Consider the following 22928-nt stretch of genomic DNA (forward strand, 5'->3'; position numbering starts at 1 on the left):
GAAATAAGCTGACAATACAAATTAGTTGTCAACTATTTTTGAATAAACTGTATGAAAGACATAAACATATGCATGCATGGTTGAGAAAAACTCACCAAATGGTAGGACTGGAGGCGTTTGCACATCGACCCAGATGTCTATATTACCTTCAATATCATCTTCCGGACGAATATCAAAGGTGATAACCATATCAGGCTCAAATGCATAAGCCTTGCATAGTGCTTGCCAAGTTTTGCATTCAAAATGGGTGTATGTGTCTCCATTATATAATTTGACGTTGAAAGTATACCCATGCTCCGTCTTCAAGTAAACTCTCTTTACCTCCATATCATCTATAGCACTAAAACCTATCTTATCCAAGACAAAAATTCTTGCATGGCAGGGGATGCGCTAGTAGAATAGTGAAAATTTAAAATTATAAGTTGAAGCAAATGAAGTATAAGTTTTACATTCAAATAATAATTAACAAAGTGACTTACTGTATCAACTTCGAATGTCTCATCCAGCTTGATGCTGAAGCGCCTACCATCAACAAGGAAATTTTGGTCGCACAGGCCGCGCTGGTCTTCACAGTGTTCGCACATAATAAAATCTTTTTCGTCGTCAGATGACATTTCCTATGTTCATATAGGTGAAACATTAAACACCTATATCTAGCCAAATATATATTCATCTAACATTTGACATTAATATATCTAACTATATATTCAATTGACATTACTATATATTTAACTTTTCTATCTAATTCATCTAACATTCGACATGAATCTAACATTTATATAAACTCAAAATATATAAAAAATTAAATAAACAGAAAAACTCATTAACAAATAATATTTTAATTAGATCATCAAATCTCATATACCTAAATTTTCTTACTAAAAATAAACTAGTTATATTAATTATTCAACTAGTTCTAATCTCATATACCTAAATTTTCTTACTAAAAATAAACTAGTTATATTAATTATTCCACTAGTTCTAATCTCATATACCTAAATTTTCTTACTAAAAATAAACTAGTTATATTAATTATTTAACTAGTTCTAATCTCTAGTTCGACAATTTTTCTATCTAGCTAGCTAATTCATCTAACATTCGACATTAATCTAACATTCGATCATCTAATTAACTTTTCTAAAAAACAGAAAATAAGTAAAAAAATGTGTGTGTGTGTGTATGTGTGTGTGTATGCATGTATGTGTATATATACGTATATGTGTGTACGTATGTGTGTATGTGTGTGCGTATGCGTGTGTGTGTGGTATATGTGTGTGTGTGCGGCCCCGTACGCCGCCGCCCTGTATGTACGAGCGGGGGCGCCGGCGTACGGGGCGGGGGCGCCGGTGTGTGTGTGTGTGTATGTGTGTGTATGTATGTGTGTGTATGTGTGTGCGGGAGCGAGAGAGAGACGTACGGCCACGGCGATGGCGAGGGACGGCGGCGGCGTTCGGGGCGGCAGCGCGAGACGACGACGACGACGGGCGGCGGCGGGGACAGCGACGATGACGACGGACGACGGTACGGGCGATGGGCGGCGATGACGGGATCGAGCGGCGCGCGCGGCAGAGGTTGGAGACGAGTGGGGATGAAACTGAAATTTTCATAAGTGCTATATATATAGGATGGTCCTTTAGTACCGGTTCGTGGCTCCAACCGGTACTAAAGGCCTATTTTCGCCAGGCCAAGCGGCGGGAAACGAAGGCTTTTAGTACCGGTTGGAGCCACCAACCGGTACTAAAGGGGGGGCCTTTAGTACCGGTTGGAGCCACCAACCGGTACTAAAGGCCTTGCGCTGCCACCCCAAAGTTTAGTCCCACCTCGCCCGGCGAAGGGCAGCCGCACTGGTTTATAAACCCAGCCGCGGCTACCTCTTCGAACTCCTCTATATAGCAGGCTTCTGGGCCTAATTAATTAGGGCGCGCTGCCCTGTGAGTCTGCTGGCCCTTCTGGGCCTGCATTTGCACACCCTAGGTCTGGTAGACCCACAGGGCAGTGCGCCAACAAATTTTTTATATAGTTTTTTCTTTTCTGCATTACTTATTTTCTTTTATTTATTTTTGAGTAGTTGTGTAACTAAAATAGGTAGGAGGAGAGATAGCTCTTATGTCACAAAAAAGAAGTTGTATCAAACCTTTTATGTCGGATCTATAACAAACCAATCGGTATCGCCATCATACAGCCCAACCGTGGCTCGTGATGCATATATATGCATATCAAATGCACGGTTGGACGTATGATGGCGAATCCGAATGATTTGTATTCAGTCGATGAACTGGTAGATGTATGCAGTCGATGAACTGGTAGATGTATGTAGTCGATGAACTGAAAGACTTATGCAGGGAAGGCGAGAGGTGGGCTATATATAGGGTCGTCTGGCTCACAAAGTGATTGTGGTAGTTTCGATCCAACGACTCACATGAGCTAGGAAGAAACACACCCTTGATCCAACGACTCGCAAGAGCTAGAAAGAAACACACGATCCGTGTGATTCTTCCTGATTGGTGGGATGCACATTAGTACTCACTCCGGACTCCGAAACCCTGATACTCGGAAAGAGTTTGTCCAGTTTGTACACGAAGTGCGTCCAGTTTTTGCCGTGACCCTCTCTACTCTTTCGCGCATGCTATGCGGGTGATATGATGATACCATGCCAAGTTTCAACATTTTCAGGATTCATTTTGTAGCGATTTTCAATTTCACGGCCATTTAGCTCTCTAAACAATTAGGTAAATGACCGAAAAACAACAAATGATGTCAGAACATGTTGGAAATTGATGACGTTGCTTTAAATGCTGCATACTAAACACAAAAGAAGTCCGGAGTTTAAATAAGTTATTAAAAATAAAAAAGAGGTGCAATGCTGGTTAATTTGCTTCAAGCCTTTCGGAATAGTGTAGACTGCACTGCACATAGCTCAGTGCAATCTATGCTATTCCGCAAGGCTTGAAGCTAATCAACATGTAGATGAGCATTGCAACTCTTCGTCATTGTCTGTGCACTCACGGTTTATAAACCGCTCATACTGCCTCTCTCTTGGCGAAGATCACAAGATAGTTTGGTTAAATCGCATTACTTGTAAGTCCAGCTAACATGGATGCTTATGATGCAAAAATTTGGCACAAATAGGTAGTTGTGTAACTAAAATAGATAGGAGGAGAGATAGCTCTTATGTCACAAAAAAGAAGTTGTATCAAACCTTTTATGTTGGATCTATAACAAACCAATCGGTATCGCCATCATACAGCCCAACCGTGGCTCGTGATGCATATATATATGCATATCAAATGCACGGTTGGACGTATGATGGCGAATCTGAATGATTTGTATTCAGTCGATGAACTGGTAGATGTATGCAGTCGATGAACTGGTAGATGTATGTAGTCGATGAACTGAAAGACTTATGCAGGGAAGGCGAGAGGTGGGCTATATATAGGGTCGTCTGGCTCACAAAGTGATTGTGGTAGTTTCGATCCAACGACTCACATGAGCTAGGAAGAAACACACCCTTGATCCAACGACTCGCAAGAGCTAGAAAGAAACACACGATCCGTGTGATTCTTCCTGATTGGTGGGATGCACATTAGTACTCACTCCGGACTCCGAAACCCTGATACTCGGAAAGAGTTTGTCCAGTTTGTACACGAAGTGCGTCCAGTTTTTGCCGTGACCCTCTCTACTCTTTCGCGCATGCTATGCGGGTGATATGATGATACCATGCCAAGTTTCAACATTTTCAGGATTCATTTTGTAGCGATTTTCAATTTCACGGCCATTTAGCTCTCTAAACAATTAGGTAAATGACCGAAAAACAACAAATGATGTCAGAACATGTTGGAAATTGATGACGTTGCTTTAAATGCTGCATACTAAACACAAAAGAAGTCCGGAGTTTAAATAAGTTATTAAAAATAAAAAAGAGGTGCAATGCTGGTTAATTTGCTTCAAGCCTTTCGGAATAGTGTAGACTGCACTGCACATAGCTCAGTGCAATCTATGCTATTCCGCAAGGCTTGAAGCTAATCAACATGTAGATGAGCATTGCAACTCTTCGTCATTGTCTGTGCACTCACGGTTTATAAACCGCTCATACTGCCTCTCTCTTGGCGAAGATTACAAGATAGTTTGGTTAAATCGCATTACTTGTAAGTCCAGCTAACATGGATGCTTATGATGCAAAAATTTGGCACAAATAGGTAGTTGTGTAACTAAAATAGATAGGAGGAGAGATAGCTCTTATGTCACAAAAAAGAAGTTGTATCAAACCTTTTATGTCGGATCTATAACAAACCAATCGGTATCGCCATCATACAGCCCAACCGTGGCTCGTGATGCATATATATATGCATATCAAATGCACGGTTGGACGTATGATGGCGAATCTGAATGATTTGTATTCAGTCGATGAACTGGTAGATGTATGCAGTCGATGAACTGGTAGATGTATGTAGTCGATGAACTGAAAGACTTATGCAGGGAAGGCGAGAGGTGGGCTATATATAGGGTCGTCTGGCTCACAAAGTGATTGTGGTAGTTTCGATCCAACGACTCACATGAGCTAGGAAGAAACACACCCTTGATCCAACGACTCGCAAGAGCTAGAAAGAAACACACGATCCGTGTGATTCTTCCTGATTGGTGGGATGCACATTAGTACTCACTCCGGACTCCGAAACCCTGATACTCGGAAAGAGTTTGTCCAGTTTGTACACGAAGTGCGTCCAGTTTTTGCCGTGACCCTCTCTACTCTTTCGCGCATGCTATGCGGGTGATATGATGATACCATGCCAAGTTTCAACATTTTCAGGATTCATTTTGTAGTGATTTTCAATTTCACGGTCATTTAGCTCTCTAAACAATTAGGTAAATGACCGAAAAACAACAAATGATGTCAGAACATGTTGGAAATTGATGACGTCGCTTTAAATGCTGCATACTAAACACAAAAGAAGTCCGGAGTTCAAATAAGTTTAAAAAACATTGAAGTGGCCATGTAACAGATGAGTTCTCGTCCGAAACCCTGATACTCGGAAAGAGTATGTCCAGTTTGTACACGAAGTGCGTCCAGTTTTTGCCGTGACCCTCTCTACTCTTTCGCGCATGCTATGCGGGTGATATGATGATACCATGCCAAGTTTCAACATTTTCAAGATTCATTTTGTAGTGATTTTCAATTTCACGGTCATTTAGCTCTCTAAACAATTAGGTAAATGACCGAAAAACAACAAATGATGTCAGAACATGTTGGAAATTGATGACGTCGCTTTAAATGCTGCATACTGAACACAAAAGAAGTCCGGAGTTTAAATAAGTTATTAAAATAAAAAAGAGGTGCAATGCTGGTTAATTTGCTTCAAGCCTTTTGGAATAGTGTAGACTGCACTGCACATAGCTCAGTGCAATCTATGCTATTCCGCAAGGCTTGAAGCTAATCAACATATAGGTGAGCATTGCAACTCTTCGTCATTGTCTGTGCACTCACGGCTTATAAACCGCTCATACTGCCTCTCTCTTGGCGAGGTGGGACTAAAAACAGCTTGCCGTAACCTCATTAGTACCGGTCCGTGGTACGAACCGGCACTAAATGGTGATGGTGGGGCCATAGCCTGACCGCAGGCTGACACAGCCTCTTTAGTACCGGTTCGTGGCATGAACCGGTACTAAAGGTTAGCCACGAACCGGTACTATTGATCGCCGCCACGAACCGGCACTAATGTGCACATTAGTGCCGGCTCTAATTCAAACCGGCACTAATGTGCTTCACGTTTGACCCTTTTTCTACTAGTGGAAGAATGAATTTGTGGTATCGGTATTACCCTTTCACAAGAAAAAAATATCAAAATATACACACAATTTACATAGAAATTGAGCGTTTTTATAATATGCAAGAATAAGTATATAATAGTGGAATTTTCAAAAATAAATTTAAATGAATTTTGTATTACTATTTAACAACACAGAATATGAAAGAAGCAAACAGTGAAAAAAATTGCACAAAATTTACATGAAAATTATGCCTTTCTATAATATGCAAGAATGAGCATATAAGGGTGGTACTTGAAGAAAAAAAAAGATGTTTCTTAAATAGGAATGATATAGTGACATTAGTATCAACCTCAAAGAAGAAAGGAAATGAAACGAAACTGTAACATAATAAAAAATGAAGTTTTTCATTTAAGAATAAAGAAAAATAAAAAAAATGAGCTTATAAACTTGCACACAACTTTGCACATATTTAGTATGTAAGAAATAAACGTATAATGGTGTAATTTTTACACTCTAATGTAATTTATACTACATTATATGGTATTCGCATCTATACATTTTGCGCTCACCCAACATCCTAAAAATACCCATAGTAACCGGCTAAGATAAAGAAAAAAAAAGGCATGCAAACAGAAGAAAAGACGAGCACCATGGGCCTATAAAAACAAGAAGTGGGCTTTAGCCCAATTGGCATTCGACTGACCCAAAACAGTGGTGAGTTGAAAATATTAGCTCAAAACAAGACAACACACAACAGAAAAAAAACAAATAGCACAAATCCTGAAGCAGAAATCAGTGGCTCAAAAATTGACTGACCCAAATTCATTTTTCAGGCGACTTACATGTAGGTAAAGTGAAATTGAATTCACAGATGTTGACCAAGATTGATAGATGTCATCGGCTAGATAGTAGATTTAGCCATACTTATGACCATTCATCGTAAAGTTGCAAGGTGGAGAAGTACCACAAACTAACATTTGCGAATAGATGAGATCTCTGCAAGATATTGATGCCATTGTGAGACCTAGACAACCCAAACTAGCAGTGCTAGATCCAAAAATCTTCAAAGGCAACAACTTCCAAAATTATTGTTAGATCCTTGCAATGCCTGGTGAACTGGTCGTGTGAAGTTGCAGAGCAATTCTTTCACCTCCAGCCATACAGTCAACACTCCCTAGCATCCCAAACCAGTCTTTTGCTCCATGCATCGTTTGAAGCTTTGTCGTGTCCTTGACATTAGGTGCGCAGATACTGCTCTCCATAAACCCTCGCCGCAGTTTCAGCGAACACTCTCGTGAACTTTATGATTGTATCTTCGGCGATAAACTGTGACAGTTAGGCATGCCGTCACCAACATATGTACCCACATGCAAGGAGCCATGTCACCCATGTCTGGACCCACATGTAAACAGCAATGCTAGCATCGACTAAGCCCATATGTCAGCATTGTTGACCGGTCAAACCTGACGCCCTAGTTACTATTGATGGCCACCATTGATGATAAAACCACATCCTTACCCACATGGAAGCAATCACGTTGGCATCTGCTAAGCCCATTGTGAGAATCTTTGACCGGTCAAATCGATGAACCGATTAATGTTGATGGATTATCGTCACAAAAAATGATCTTAGGTGACAAATTTGCCTATCATAGGAGATAATATCGACCATCACCGAAAATGGTGATTCATGAAAAAATAGGTTCGCCACCTAAGACACGATCTTAGGTGAGAGAAAAAGTGGTACCGTCAAGATTTTTTTGTGTGTGTGACGGTGCTTCGATGACGGCGGGGGTGACGACGAAAACCGTCAGCAGGCCATTTTCGATGGCGAAAATTTGTTATACGTGACACAAGTGGGTAGCTAACTAAAAAACCTCAGTTGTGTAGCGTTATGACGGGAGCGATGCTCAAGCGCCGCTATCACCTAATACAACCACCCAGGGCCATAATCTAGGTTTTCACTCTGAAAAATAGCGAGTAATGCGTTCAACAAGGTAACGGCGTAGAAATATCGCGATTGCCAGGTATAGCTAACTCGAGCCAGACCTATGCTATCTCCCCAGAGCTCGAGACCAGGTGCTCGAGTAGCACCACTGCACCACCATCGATGTCACTTATGTGTTGTTGCCACAACTAGTCCGCAATCCTAGCAGCTACATGCGATGTGCAACCACACCGTTGTACAACCATCCCACCACGTCAAGCCGTCGTTCATAGTTTGCATCCGAAGTCAACCACCGGATCTAGCAAGAGGAACGCTCACGAAGACCTTTCGGTGGCCAGCACAATCCACAGTGAATCTGCCACCGCAAGATGGAATGGTCACTACAAGTACGAATACCGATGGCGGAGCACACCACCGCCGACTATCACTTCGCCGGATAAGAGCCCTATCCAGGACCGGCCCACAAGTCGACATGTCCCATGTTGGAGCATGGAAGCTAGATCACCATCGCCGACGGGCGCCCTCTCCCTCCCTTGGCCGCTTTGGCGACTGGACGGAGTGGGGATATTGTTGTTTCGAACTGGTGATCATAGGGTAAGGTTTTTAGTTGTATTTTTTTGTCCCCAATTGTCAGTAGTGAGGGGATGGAGATGACGTTGGCATGGAATAAGTCCTTCATGTCTCCTCCTTCTCATGATGGTGCCTTTTTACACGTTTGGAAGCATGCGTCCCAGATCTGGTTCTCCAGATTGCTTTTTTTTTCTTTTGCAGATTTGTCTCAGTGGCTTTGTTCTACGGAATGGACGGGGCGTATGTATTTCTCCGGCTCTAGTTCTGACCAACAAAGGTTGGCCAGTTCCGGTCTCAATCGGGAACGTGTGAGAGTTGTGTTCCTGACTCCGTCTAGCCGGGCGAGGTGCGATTCGGAGCCGCGATTCCAGGCGTAGCTTTTACAAGCTATTGGGTTTAAACAAGCTTACTACACTAAGAAGGAGAACCAGATGTGACAAGCTATTGGGAGCTTTTACAAGCTATTGGGTTTAAACAAGCTTACTACACTAAGAAGGAGAACCAGATGTGACAAGGAGTATTGCGTAGCAGCGCACTGTCTATGGATGCAGGAGGAAGAATATTTCGAGACCCCAATAATTTAGTTGTATTTGTATATTTCTGTAAAGTTGTTTTTTTGAGGGATTTCTGTAAAGTTGTTATTCTAAGGGTTCATGTTACTATTATATAGTCTTTGGCATTTTCAAAGAAAAAAAATCCACACATAAACTCAAGCATGCATGTTCGGTCCTCCCTCCCCCTCAATTGATTGTGGGGTCAACAATGTGCCCCTCGAATAGGATCGCACCACCTGACACCTCGGTGACAAAGAAGGCAAAAGGATGGTCAGCAACAAAGGCCACACGCCGCGATGGCGGAGGTAGGGCACTAGTCGTGCTACGGTGGCATTTGGTTCTGAGGCTATCCCTCGATGGGATAGGGATAGCCAGATTTTTTAGGGATGCCATGCGTTTGGAAGGAAGGATGTGATGGCTCGGATAACCCGATTTAGGGAATATTCGACCGAAAACTTGGCTGCCGATAGCCACGAGAAACTGGCAGACGAGGGCAGCCACCCCGCCCACGCCGAAGCATTTTCCTATTTCACCTCCCCACATGGAAATATACCTGTCTCTATTCTGACCTCTCCCCACGACAGTGGAAGGCAACGGCGGCGATTCCAGGTCGGAGCGGCAGCGCTCGGGGAACGGGGGCGCCATGGAGCCGGGGAAAGAAGGCGCCAGCGGCGGGTTACGTCAGTGCCGGCGGCTCTCTGGCCTCCTCTTTTCCCTCTTTCATTTCTCTGCAAACTTTCATGGACAGTGTAGCTCGATCCCTCCGTGTACCAGATCTGAAGCATCTTCCCATTTATCTGCAGCTAGCACGGAGGAGCACCGAGCCAACGAATAGAATCAGCAAGACAGTCCCGGTCTGATGTGTGCGTGTGTTTGATGCTGGTGTCCCCCTTTTATGTCTTTTTGATAGCACTGAGATAACTATAAGCCTACACTATTGCAGCCTCTGCAAATATTAATACTGATTCTAGATCCACCGAGAATTTCAGCATAGTCTTCAGTTCGAAGAAGTGGGCAGGACAATTGTAATGAACCGATTGAACAATGTGTGTCATTGCAAGAATCTATCCACTTCTCATCCTTCCGGCCAAACACCAAAAATTGGCTATCCAACACAACCAACCCCATTCAGCCAAACAATCAAATGTGGTTATCCCTAACCAGGTGGCTGGGGATATCACCAGCTGATACGTCTCCAATGTATCTATAATTTTTGATTGCTCCATGCTATATTATCTACTATTTTGGATATTATTGGGCTTTATTATCCACTTTTATATTATTTTTGGGATTAACCTATTAACCGGAGGCCCAGCCCAGAATTGTTGTTTTTTTGCCTCTTTTAGGGTTTTGAAGAAAAGGAATATCAAACGGAGTCCAAACGGAATGAAACCTTCGGGAACGTGATTTTCTCAACGAACAAGACCCGGGAGACTTGGACCCTACGTCAAGGCACAAGAGAGGAGGCCACGAGGTAGGGGGCGCGCCCACCCCCACCAGGCGCGCCCTCCACCCTCGTGGGCCCCCTATTGCTCCACCGACATACTCCTTCCTCCTATATATACCTACGTACCCCCAAACGATCAGATACGGAGCCAAAACCCTAATTCCACCGCCGCAACTTCCTGTATCCACGAGATCCCATCTTGGGGCCTGTTCCGGAGCTCCGCCGGAGGGGGCATCGATCACGGAGGGCTTCTACATCAACACCATAGCCCCTCTGATGAAGTGTGAGTAGTTTACATCAGACCTACAGGTCCATAGTTAGTAGCTTGATGGCTTCTTCTCTCTTTTTGGATCTCAATACAATGTTCTCCCCCTCTCTTGTAGAGAACCATTCGATGTAATCTTCTTTTTGCAGTGTGTTTGTTGAGACCGATGAATTGTGGGTTTATGATCAAGTCTATCTATGAACAATATTTGAATCTTCTCTGAATTCTTTTATGTATGATTGGTTATCTTTGCAAGTCTTTTCGAATTATCAGTTTGGTTTGGCCTACTAGATTGATCTTTCTTGCAATGGGAGAAGTGCTTAGCTTTGGGTTCAATCTTGCGGTGTCCTTTCCCGGTGACAGTAAGGGCAGCAAGGCACGTATTGTATTGTTGCCATTGAGGATAACAAGATGGGGTTTTCTTCATATTGCATGAGTCTATCCCTCTAAATCATGTCATCTTGCTTAAGGCGTTACTCTGTTTCTAACTTAATACTCTAAATGCATGCTGGATAGCGATCGATGAGTGGAGTAATAGTAGTAGATGCAGGCAGGAGTCGGTCTACTTGTCTCGGACGTGATGCCTATATACATGATCATACCTAGATATTCTCATAACTATGCTCAATTCTGTCAATTGCTCAATAGTAATTTGTTCACCCACCATAGAATACTTATGCTCTTGAGAGAAGCCACTAGTGAAACATATGCCCCCGGGTCTATCTCTATCATATTAATCGCCTACTACTTAGTTATTTCCTTTGCTATTTACTTTGCCTTTATTTTACTTTGCATCTTTATCATAAAAATACCAAAAATCTTATCTTATCATATCTATCAGATCTCACTCTCGTAAGTGGCCCTATAGGGATTGACAACCCCTATTTGCGTTGGTTGCGAGGATTTATTTGTTTTGTGCAGGTACGATGGACTCGCGCGTAGCCTCCTACTGGATTGATACCTTGGTTCTAAAAAACTGAGGGAAATACTTACGCTACTTTGCTGCATCATCCCTCCCTCTTCGGGGAAAACCAACGCAGTGCTCAAGAGGTAGCACCAGCTAACCCAACTTCGCCCTTGAACCAAACACCCCTATTATCATCACGGTGGCAGCCGCGGCCTTGGTGCCTTCCTCATTCACATCGATGACGGCTCGGTGGATCACTTCCTGTAGCGCCGACCACCTCCCCCCCCCCCCCGCCCCGTCCGGCCACATCAGATAGGTCGGCCTTCCCCATCTCAAAAGCCTCCTTGAGCCCATGTCGCAGAGAATGCCGTTCATAGTCATGTCAAAGCTGACCTTGAATGTAGGCAGCCAGAAATCATCGACCTCCACGTCGCTCCTCGGCAGGTGCTTGCGCAAAAAGTCAGGGTCGCAGGCGATCTGGTTGGCCAACCAACACAGCCCGTCGCGTGCGTCGGGGAGGAAGACAAACATTGAGTAGATCGGCTCTGGCTGCGACTGCGCGGGCAAGGGGCGGCCTTGCTCGTAGCGCAGCTGGAGCACCTTGAAGCCGTTGTGCCACGTGATTCTTTGCCTACTAAAGCCACGCATGAAGGGCGTGTCTATGGCGGTGCTGTCAAGGCGGTGAAACAGATGGCGTTCCTCGTCGAATGACTTGTTTCACTTGCCCTTGAAGTAGATGGCGTTGACGAGCACTAGGTCGGTGAGGTAGGACAACGCGTCACGGCCGATCAGGGTGGGGATGAGGTCGTTCATCAACGCCGCCACCCATGAGTTGATCCGCTCCTTTGCCTCCTCTGGCTGCATGTACATAACGACAATCATACTATTGTTAGGCGCTTAGTTATTTCCTTCCTAGTAATTAAGTGCTTCAATAATAACCATTCTCACCTATATACAGCACCTCCTGCTGCTGACCTCTCTGCCGTGCCTTATATGTGCTTCCAGGAGTAAAACAAGCTCTACAAATGGATAATGCTTGATTTGATCAAGTTTATTTTAACAACAAAAAATTTGCTTCTCTATTATCAAAAAAATCTAATTGATCATTGATGCATGGGACTAAATAAAATTAGTGCCAAAGCAGGCCAAAGGCAAGATTGTTGGCTCTTTTCATGCTCAGGAACACAAATCGTAAGGCTTCTTGTAGCTTCATAGTTTCAAGTCTCCGAGGGGTAAATAAATTGTAGTGTACCACCCAAAGAAAAAAAATGTACCATAATCTTCTCTAGGCTAAACATCAGGGGGTAAATAGGCACACAAATTTAACTTAAAATAGAAAGCCACCAGGATAATGTACTTATTTGATTATATCCGAAGAAACAATACCACAAACCCAAGAAACAAATATCGCCATCCATTTATCGTATAATTTTCATATAGATTTTAGTTTACCCCAAAACAAGAACAACAAACGTCTTAATTATTACATTCATTTAAAAGATAATAATACACTCTTGGTGATAGGTGATTTGGACAACTGTTAGCAATGATAAGTGAAACACATTGTGATACTTCTTATAATTTGATGGAGAAAAATTATTGCATATGTTGATGTTGTTTAGCATGACGATCTTCATCTTGCTTCAACTGCGAAGAAGGATCAGATGACAACGCGTCAAGTCCGTTGATAAAGTTCTCCACCAGCTCCTTAGTGATCTGACCTACAATGTGGTTGGCAGCTCTCTTGGTCTCTAGGACTTAAAGTTGGCTATCTTGAAGACACCGAAACTGACAGAGACTGTGGTCCCCCCTTGTCATCATAATACGCACCAAAAGAACTGATTATGAGATATTTATACCGAACTTTTCTATTTTATCCCAATTCTTGTTTGGACCAAGTCCTAAATAGGTTTTTTTCTCACATTGATTCAAAAACACAGTAATAGGAAAAATGTTAAGTTGCAAGATCATGACTTCTTGATCATGTATGAACTAAACAGAGATTCAAAGAAATGATTATTTGGGTTCTCCACACTATTTTTGTTTGCGCATGCGCGCGCGCGTGTGTGTGTGTGGGGGGGGGGGACAAAACAAATTTCAATGAATCTAGCAGTTTGTTAGAAATCATATACAATTGAGTTATATGATTGCAATAATTGAAATTTGGTGTTACATTCCCTTGATCCAAAGGGTATATATTGGAAGCATTCGTACAAAAACATGTCAGTCAAAAGATGTATTAAAGGAGGAATATTTGTTACAACAGATTTCATAAAAACCAATCTTATAAAACTAGCACTTTAATAACTGAATTAATTTGTGCGCTTAATGCATTATAGCACTTCTTAGACATAGTATCCCTAAATATCTATAAAACTAGGTAGAGTGTTTTAGACTCTACAAATCTATTAGATAAGTTGACAGATATTTCTAAAGGAGAATACTATCAAGTTTAGATGTAATCAAACAGAGAATTCTAGAGTGTACAAAGAGTCAAGTAATTAAGCTAATGCGGTCGGGCGGGTCCATCAAGGGGGTGAAGTCGAGCCATTCGAACCCGCTGGTGAAGATGCCAAGGAGCAGGCAGTGGCGGAGCTACACAGGAAACGCTGGAGGGGTGAAAGGTAATACATCAATCTCTGAGGGGGCCAAAGGCTATACTTTTTTTTCCTAATTAAGCACCTTCATTTTTTTCCTAAGGAATTTTGTCAAGGTTGGGGGGGGCATGGCCCCTGTATGGGTACATGTAGCTCCGCCAGCTGATTCAGATGCTACTAGCCACAGGATCAAGCAGCTCCCATGGGAGCACCACACAGCAGATTCATGGCAGCACCACGCAACATCAATGGCGCCCAGCACCGCTCTATTGCAGCGCTGATGGTGCTTCATTGCGACCCAAGCGAAGCTTCAACGACCCCCGCGATGCTTCATTACAGCTCCGACGATGCTTCATTCCATCTTTGACGACACTTAATAGCAACCCGGCGGAGCTTCAAAAAGCTCGCGCGCCTCACTGCAGCTCCGGGCAGCCCCGACGTTTCTTCATCGCAATGCTGGCGAGCCCCCTTTGCTCCACCGACTACTGCAGCCTGCTAGCCAGCCTGCAGCACCGCAAGGTCGCATGGTGATCTGGTTGATGTTTCGCAGCACACCCGCCCATTGATGTTGGGGAACGTAGCAATAATTCAAAATTTTCCTACGTGTCACCAAGATCAATCTAGGAGATACTAGCAACGAGAGAGAGGGAGTGCATCTTCATACCCTTGAAGATCGCTAAGCGGAAGCGTTACAAGAACGCGGTTGATGGAGTCGTACTCGCGGCGATTCAAATCACGGAAGATCCGATCTAGCGCCGAACGGACGGCGCCTCCGCGTTCAACACACGTACAATCCGGGGACGTCTCCTCCTTCTTGATCCAGCAAGGGGAGAGGAGAAGTTGAGGGAGAACTCTGGCAGCACGACGGCGTGGTGGTGGAGCTTGTGGTATTCCTGCAGGGCTTCGCCAAGCTCTACGGAGGAGAAGGAAGAGTTGGAGGAGGGAGGGGCTGCGCCAGGGAAGGGGCGCGGCTGCCCTCCCACCCCTCCACTATATATAGGGGCAAGGGGAGAGGGGGAGGCGCCCTAGGGTTTCCCCTAGGAGCGGCGGCCAGGCAGATTGGATCTCCCTAGGGAAAATCCTAGGGAGACTTGCCCCCCAAGCCAAGCAGGTGGAGGCTTGCCTCCCAAGCCAGGTGGAGGCGCCCCACCTCCCCAAGCAACGTGGGAAATGGTGTGGGGGGGTGCACCACCCCTTAGTGGGCTGGTTTGCCCCTTGCCCTTTGGCCCATGAGGCCCCCCAACACTTGTCGGGCTCCCGAAACACCTTTCGGTCATACTGGCCATAGCCTGGTACCCCCAGAACACTTCCGGACTCTAATACCCTTCGTCCAATATATCAATCTTCATCGCCGGACCATTCCGGAACTCCTCGTGACATTCGGGATCTCATCCGGGACTCCGAACTACCTTCGGTAACCACATACTATTTCCCATAACAACTCTAGCGTCACCGAACCTTAAGTGTGTAGACCCTACGGGTTCGGGAACCATGCATACATGACTGAGACACCTCTCCGGCCAATAACCAATAGCGGGATCTGGATACCCATATTGGCTCCCACATGTTCCACGATGATCTCATCGGATGAACCACGATGTCGGGGATTCGATCAATCCCGTATACAATTCCCTTTGTCGATTGGTATGTTACTTGCCCGAGATTCGATCGTTGGTATCCCAATACCTCGTTCAATCTCGTTACCGGCAAGTCACTTTACTTGTTCCGTAATGCATGATCCCGTGACTAACTGCTTAGTCACATTGAGCTCATTATGATGATGCATTACCGAGTGGGCCCAGAGATACCTCTCCGTCATACGGAGTGACAAATCCCAGTCTCAATTCGTACCAACCCAACAGACATTTTCGGAGATACCTGTAGTGCACCTTTATAGCCACCCAGTTACATTGTGACGTTTGGTACACCCAAAGCATTCCTATGGTATCCGGGAGTTGCACAATCTCATGGTCTAAGGAAATGATACTTGACATTAGAAAAGCTCTAGCAAACGAACTACACGATCTTGTGCTATGCTTAGGATTGGGTCTTGTCCATCACATCATTCTCCTAATGATGTGATCCCGTTATCAATGACATCCAATGTCCATGGTCAGGAAACCATAACCATCTATTGATCAACGAGCTAGTCAACTAGAGGCTTACTAGGGACATGTTGTGCTCTATGTATTCACACATGTATTATGGTTTCCAGTTAATACAATTATAGCATGAACAATAGACAATTATCATGAACAAGGAAATACAATAATAACCATTTTATTATTGCCTCTAGGGCATATTTCTAACAGTCTCCCACTTGCACTAGAGTCAATAATCTAGTTCACATCACTATGTGATTGTAATGAATCCAGCACCCATGGGGTTTGTTCATATCTCGCTTGTGAGAGAGGTTATTAGTCAACGGGTCTGAACCTTTCAAATCCGTGTGTGCTTTACAAATCTCTATGTCATCTTGTAGATGTAGTTACCACGCGCTACTTGGAGCTATTCCAAATAACTTCTCTACTATACGAATCCGGTTTACTACTTAGAGTCATCCGGATCAGTGTCAAAGTTTGCAACGACGTAACCCTTTATGACGAACTCTTTTACCACCTCCATAATCGAGAAAATTCCTTAGTCCGCTAGTTACTAAGGATAAGTTCAACCGCTGTCATGTGATCCATTCCTGGATCACTCTTGTACCCCTTGACTGACTCAAGGCAAGGCACACTTCAGGTGCGGTACACAGCATAGCATACTGTAGAGCCTACGTCTAAAGCATAGGGGATGACCTTCGTCCTTTCTCTCTCTTCTACCGTGGTCGGGTCTTGAGTCTTACTCAATACTCACACCTTGTAACACAGCCAAGAACTCCTTCTTTGCTGATCTATTTTGAACTCCTTCAAAATCTTGTCACGGTATGTATTCATTTGAAAGTACTATTAAGCATTTTTGGTCTATCCTTATAGATCTTGATGCTCAATGTTCAAGTAGCTTAATCCAGGTTTTCCATTAAAAAACACTTTTCAAATAACCCTGTATGCTTTCCAGAAATTCTACATCATTTCTGATCAACAATATGTTAACAACATATACTCATCAAAAATTATATAGTGCTCCCACTCACTTCTTTGTAAATACAAGTTTCTCATAAACTTTGTATAAACCCAAAATCTTTGATCATCTCATCAAAGCGTACATTCCAACTCCGAGATGCTTACTCCAGTCCTTAGAAGGATTGCCGGAGCTTTGCATACTTGTTAGCATCTTTCAGGATTGACAAAATCTTCTGGTTGTATCACATACAACCTTTCCTCAAGAAAATCGTCGAGGAAACAATGTTTTGACATCCTATTTGCAAGATTTCATAAATAATGCAGTAACTGCTAATATAATTCCAACAGACTCTTAGCATCGCTACGAGTGAGAAAGTCTCATCGTAGTCAACTCCTTGAACTTGTCGGAAAACATCTTAACGACAAGTCGAGCTTTCTTAATGGTGATACTTACCATCATTGTCCGTCTTCCTTTTAAAATCCATCTATACCCAATAGCCTTACGACCATCAAGTAGTTCTTCCAAAGTCTATACTTTGTTTTCACACATGGATCCTCTCGGATTTTTTGGCCTCGAGCCATTCATCGGAATCCGGGCCCACCATCGCTTCTCCATAGCTCGTAGGTTCATTGTTGTCTAGCAACATGACTTCCAAGACAGGATTACGTACCACTCTGAAGTAGTACGCATCCTTGTCGACCTACGAGGTTTGGTAGTGACTTGATCCTAAGTTTCATGATCACTATCATAAGCTTCCACTTCAATTGATGTAGGTGCCACAGGAACAACTCCCTGTGCCCTGCTACACACTAGTTGAAGTGACGGTTCAATAACCTCATCAAGTCTCCACCATCCTCCCACTCAATTCTTTCGAGAGAAACTTTTCCTCGAGAAAGGACCCGTTTGTAGAAACAATCACTTTTGCTTCCGGATCTAAAATAGGAGGTATAGCCAACTGTTTTGGGTATTCTATGAAGATGCATTTATCCGCTTTGGGTTCGAGCTTATCAGCCTGAAACTTTTTCACATAAGCGTCGCAACCCCAAACTTTTAAGAAATGTCAGCTTAGGTTTCTCTAAACCATAGTTCATACGGTGTCGTCTCAACGGAATTGCGTGGTGCCCTATATAAAGTGAATGCGGTTGTCTCTAATGCCTAACCCATAGACGATAGTGGTAATTCGATAAGAGACATCATGGTATGCACCACATCCAATAGGGTGCATCTATGATGTTCGGACACACCATCACACTATGGTGTTCCAGGCGGTATTAGTCGTGAAATAATTTCCACAATGTCTTAATTGTGTGCCAAACTCGTAACTCAGATATTCATCTCTATGATCATATCATAGACATTTTATCCTCTTGTCACGATGATCTTCAACTTCACTCTGAAATTATTTGAACCTTTCAATAATTCAGACTTGTGTTTCATCAAGTAAATATACTTAGCATCTACTCAAATCATCTGTGAAGTAAGAACATAACGATATTCACTGCGTGCCTCAGCACTCATTGGACTGCACACATTAAAATGTATTACTTCCAACAAGTTGCTTTCTTGTTCCATCTTACTGAAAACGAGGCCTTTCTGTCATCTTGCCCATGTGGTATGATTTGCATGTCTCAAGTGATTCAAAGTCAAGTGAGTCCAAACGATCCATCTGTATGGAGTTTCTTCATGCATAATTACCAATAGACATGGTTCGCATGTCTCAATATTTTCAAAAACGAGTGAGTCCAAAGATCCATCAACATGGAGCTTCTTCATGCGTTTTATACAAATATGACTCAAATTGCAGTGCCACAAGTATGTGGTACTATCATTACTATCTTATATCTTTTGGCATGAACATGTGTATCACTACGATCGAGATTCAATAAACCAGTCATTTTAGGTGCAAGACCATTGAAGGTATTATTCAAATAAACAGAGCAACCATTATTCTCCTTAAATGAATAACCGTATTGCGATAAATATAATCCAATCATGTCTATGCTCAACGCAAACACCAAATAACAATTATTTAGGTTCAACACCAATCCCGATGGTAGACGGAGCGTGTGATGTTTGATCACATCAACCTTGGAAACACTTCCAACACATATCGTCATCTCACCTTTAGCTAGTCTCCGTAGCCTTTTATTTCGAGTTACTAACACTTAGCAACCGAATCGGTGTTTATTACCCTGGTGCTACTAGGAGTACTAGTAAAGTACACAATAATATAACGTATATTCAAAATACTTCTGTCGACCTTGCCAGCCTTCTCATCTACCAAGTATCTAGCGTAGTTCTGCTTTAGTGACCGTTCCTCTTATTATAGAAGCACTTAGTCTCGGGTTTGGGTTCAACCTCGGGTTTCTTCACTAGAGCAGCAACTGATTTGTCGTTTCATGAAGTATCCCTTTCTTGCCCTTGCCCTTCTTGAAACTAGTGGTTTTACAAACCATCAACAATTGATGCTCCTATTTGATTTCGACTTTCGCGGTGTCGCGAATAACTCAAGGATCATCATATCTATCCCTGATATGTTATAGTTCATCACGAAGCTCTAGTAGCTTGGTGGCAGTGACTTTGGAGAACCATCACTATCTCATCTGGAAGATTAACTCCCACTTGATTCAAGCGATTGTACTACTCATATAATCTGAGCACATGCTCAATGATTGCGCTTTTCTCCTTAGTTTGCAGGCTTAAGAAACTTGTCAGAGGTCTCATACCTCTTGACGTGGGCACTAGCCTGAAATCCCAATTTCAGTCCTTTGAATATCTCATATGTTCTGCGATGTTTCAAAAACGTCTTTGGTGCCTCAATTCTAAACCATTTAGCACTACGCACTGAACTATCATGTAGTCATCAAAACGTGTATGTCAGATGTTCGCAACATCCACAACCGACGCTCGAGGTTCCACACACTGAGCGGTGCATTAAGGACATAATCCTTCTGCGCAGCAATGAGGACAATCCTCAGTTTACGGACCCAGTCCGCAAAATTGCTACTACCAACTTTCAACTAAATTTTCTCTAAGAACATATCTAAACAGTAGAACTAAAGTGTAAGCTACGACATAATTTGCAAAGACCTTTTGACTATGTTTATGATAATTAAGTTCATCTGATTATTTAATGAACTCCCACTTAGATAGACATCCCTCTAGTCATCTAAGTGATACATGATCCGAGTCAACTAGGCCGTGTCCGATCATCACGTGAGACGGACTAGTCATCATCGGTGAACATCTTCATGTTGATCGTATCTACTATACGACTCATGTTCGACCTTTCAGTCTCTTGTGTTCCGAGGCCATGTCTGTACATGCTAGGCTCGTCAAGTCAACCTAAGTGTTTCGCATGTGTAAATCTAGCTTACACCCGTTGTATGCGAACGTTAGAATCTATCACACCCGATCATCACGTGGTGCTTCAAAACAATGAACCTTCGCAACGGTGCACAGTTAGGGGGAACACTTTCTTGAAATTTTAGTGAGGGATCATCTTATTTATGCTACCGTCGTTCTAAGCAAATAAGATGTAAACATGACAAACATCACATGCAAATCATAAAGTGACATGATATGGCCAATATCATCTTGCGCCTTTTGATCTCCATCTTCAAGGCGCGGCATGATCACCTTCGTCACCGGCATGACACCATGATCTCCATCATCATGATCTCCATCATCGTGTCTTCATGAAGTTGTCTCGCCAACTATTACTTCTCCTACTATGGCTAACGGTTAGCAATAAAGTAAAGTAATTACATAGCGTTTTTCATTGACACGTACGTCATACAATAAATTAAGACAACTCCTATGGCTCCTGCCGGTTGTCATACTCATCGACATGCAAGTCGTGATTCCTATTACAGGAACATGATCAATCTCATACATCACATATATATAATTCGTCACATCCTTTTGGCCATATCACATCACATAGCATACCCTGCAAAAACAAGTTAGACGTCCTCTAATTGTTGTTGCATGTTTTACGTGGATGCTATGGGTTTCTAGCAAGAACGTTTCTTACCTACGCAAAAGCCACAACGGTGATATGCCTATTGCTATTTACCCTTCATAAGGACCCTCTTCATCGAATCCAATCCGACTAAAGTGGGAGAGATAGACACCCGCTGGCCACCTTATGCATCAAGTGCATGTCAGTCGGTGGAACCTGTCTCATGTAAGTGTACGTGTAAGGTCGGTCCGGGCCGCTTCATCCCACAATGCCGCCGAATCAAGATAAGACTAGTAACGGCAAGCAAATTGAACAAATCATCGCCCACAACTACTTTGTGTTCTACTCGTGCATAGAATCTACGCATAGACCTAGCTCATGATGCCACTGTTGGGGAACGTAGCAATAATTCAAAATTTTCCTACATGTCACCAAGATCAATCTAGGAGATACTAGCAACAAGAGAGAGGGAGTGCATCTTCATACCCTTGAAGATCGCTAAGCGGAAGCGTTATAAGAATGCGGTTGATGGAGTCGTACTCGCGGCGATTCAAATCGCGGAAGATCCGATCTAGCGCCGAACGAACGGCGCCTCCGCGTTCAACACACGTATAGCCCGGGGACGTCTCCTCCTTCTTGATCCAACAAGGGTAGAGGATAAGTTGAGGGAGAACTCCGGCAGCACGACGGCGTGGTGGTGGAGCTTATGGTATTCCTGCAGGGCTTCGCCAAGCTCTACGGAGGTGAAGGAAGAGTTGGAGGAGGGAGGGGCTACGCCAGGGAAGGGGTGCGGCTGCCCTCCCACCCCTCCACTATATATAGGGGCAAGGGGAGAGGGGGAGGTGCCCTAGGGTTTCCCCTAGGGGCGGCGGCCAGGCAGATTGGATCTCCCTAGGGAAAATCCTAGGGAGACTTGCCCCCCAAGCCAAGCAGGTGGAGGCTTGCCTCCCAAGCCAGGTGGAGGCGCCCCACCTCCCCAAGCAATGTGGGAAAGGGTGTGTGTGTGGGGGGGGGGTGCACCACCCCTTAGTGGGCTGGTTTTCCCCTTCCCCTTTGGCCCATGAGGCCCTCCAACACTTGCCGGGGCTCCCGAAATACCTTTCGGTCATGCTGGCCATAGCCTGATACCCCCAGAACACTTCCGGACTCCAATACCCTTTGTACAATATATCAATCTTCACCGCCGGACCATTCCGGAGCTCCTCGTGACGTCCGGGATCTCATCCGGGACTCCGAACTACCTTTGGTAACCACGTACTATTTCCCATAACAACTCTAGCGTCACCGAACCTTAAGTGTGTAGAATCTACGGGTTCGGGAACCATGCATACATGACCGAGAAACCTCTCCGGCCAATAACCAATAGCGGGATCTGGATACCCATATTGGCTCCCACATGTTCCACGATGATCTCATCGGATGAACCACGATGTCGGGGATTCGATCAATCCCGTATACAATTCCCTTTGTCTATCGGTATGTTACTTGCCCGAGATTTGATCGTTGGTATCCCAATACCTCATTCAATCTCGTTACCGGCAAGTCACTTTACTCGTTCCGTAATGCATGATCCCGTGACTAACTGCTTAGTCACATTGAGCTCATTATGATGATGCATTACCGAGTGGGCCCAGAGATACCTCTCCGTCATACGGAGTGACAAATCCCAGTCTCGATTCGTACCAACCCAACAGACATTTTCGGAGATACCTGTAGTGCACCTTTATAGCCACCCATTTACGTTGTGACGTTTGGTACACCCAAAGCATTCATATGGTATCCGGGAGTTGCACAATCTCATGGTCTAAGGAAATGATACTTGACATTAGAAAAGCTCTAGCAAACGAA

The 22928-nt window shown here is 43.8% G+C and overlaps 1 pseudogene; it reads right to left on the reverse strand.

Moving 5' to 3' along the window:
• Positions 1-12326, reverse strand: part of LOC147983010 (serpin-Z2B pseudogene) — a 36479-nt pseudogene extending 24153 nt beyond the window's left edge.
• Between the last annotated feature and the right edge of the window lie 10602 nt (positions 12327-22928).

This window comes from Triticum urartu, chromosome 2A (assembly GCF_056163025.1).
Source record: "Triticum urartu cultivar PI428250 chromosome 2A, HENAU_Tu73, whole genome shotgun sequence".
Lineage (NCBI taxonomy): Eukaryota > Viridiplantae > Streptophyta > Magnoliopsida > Poales > Poaceae > Triticum > Triticum urartu.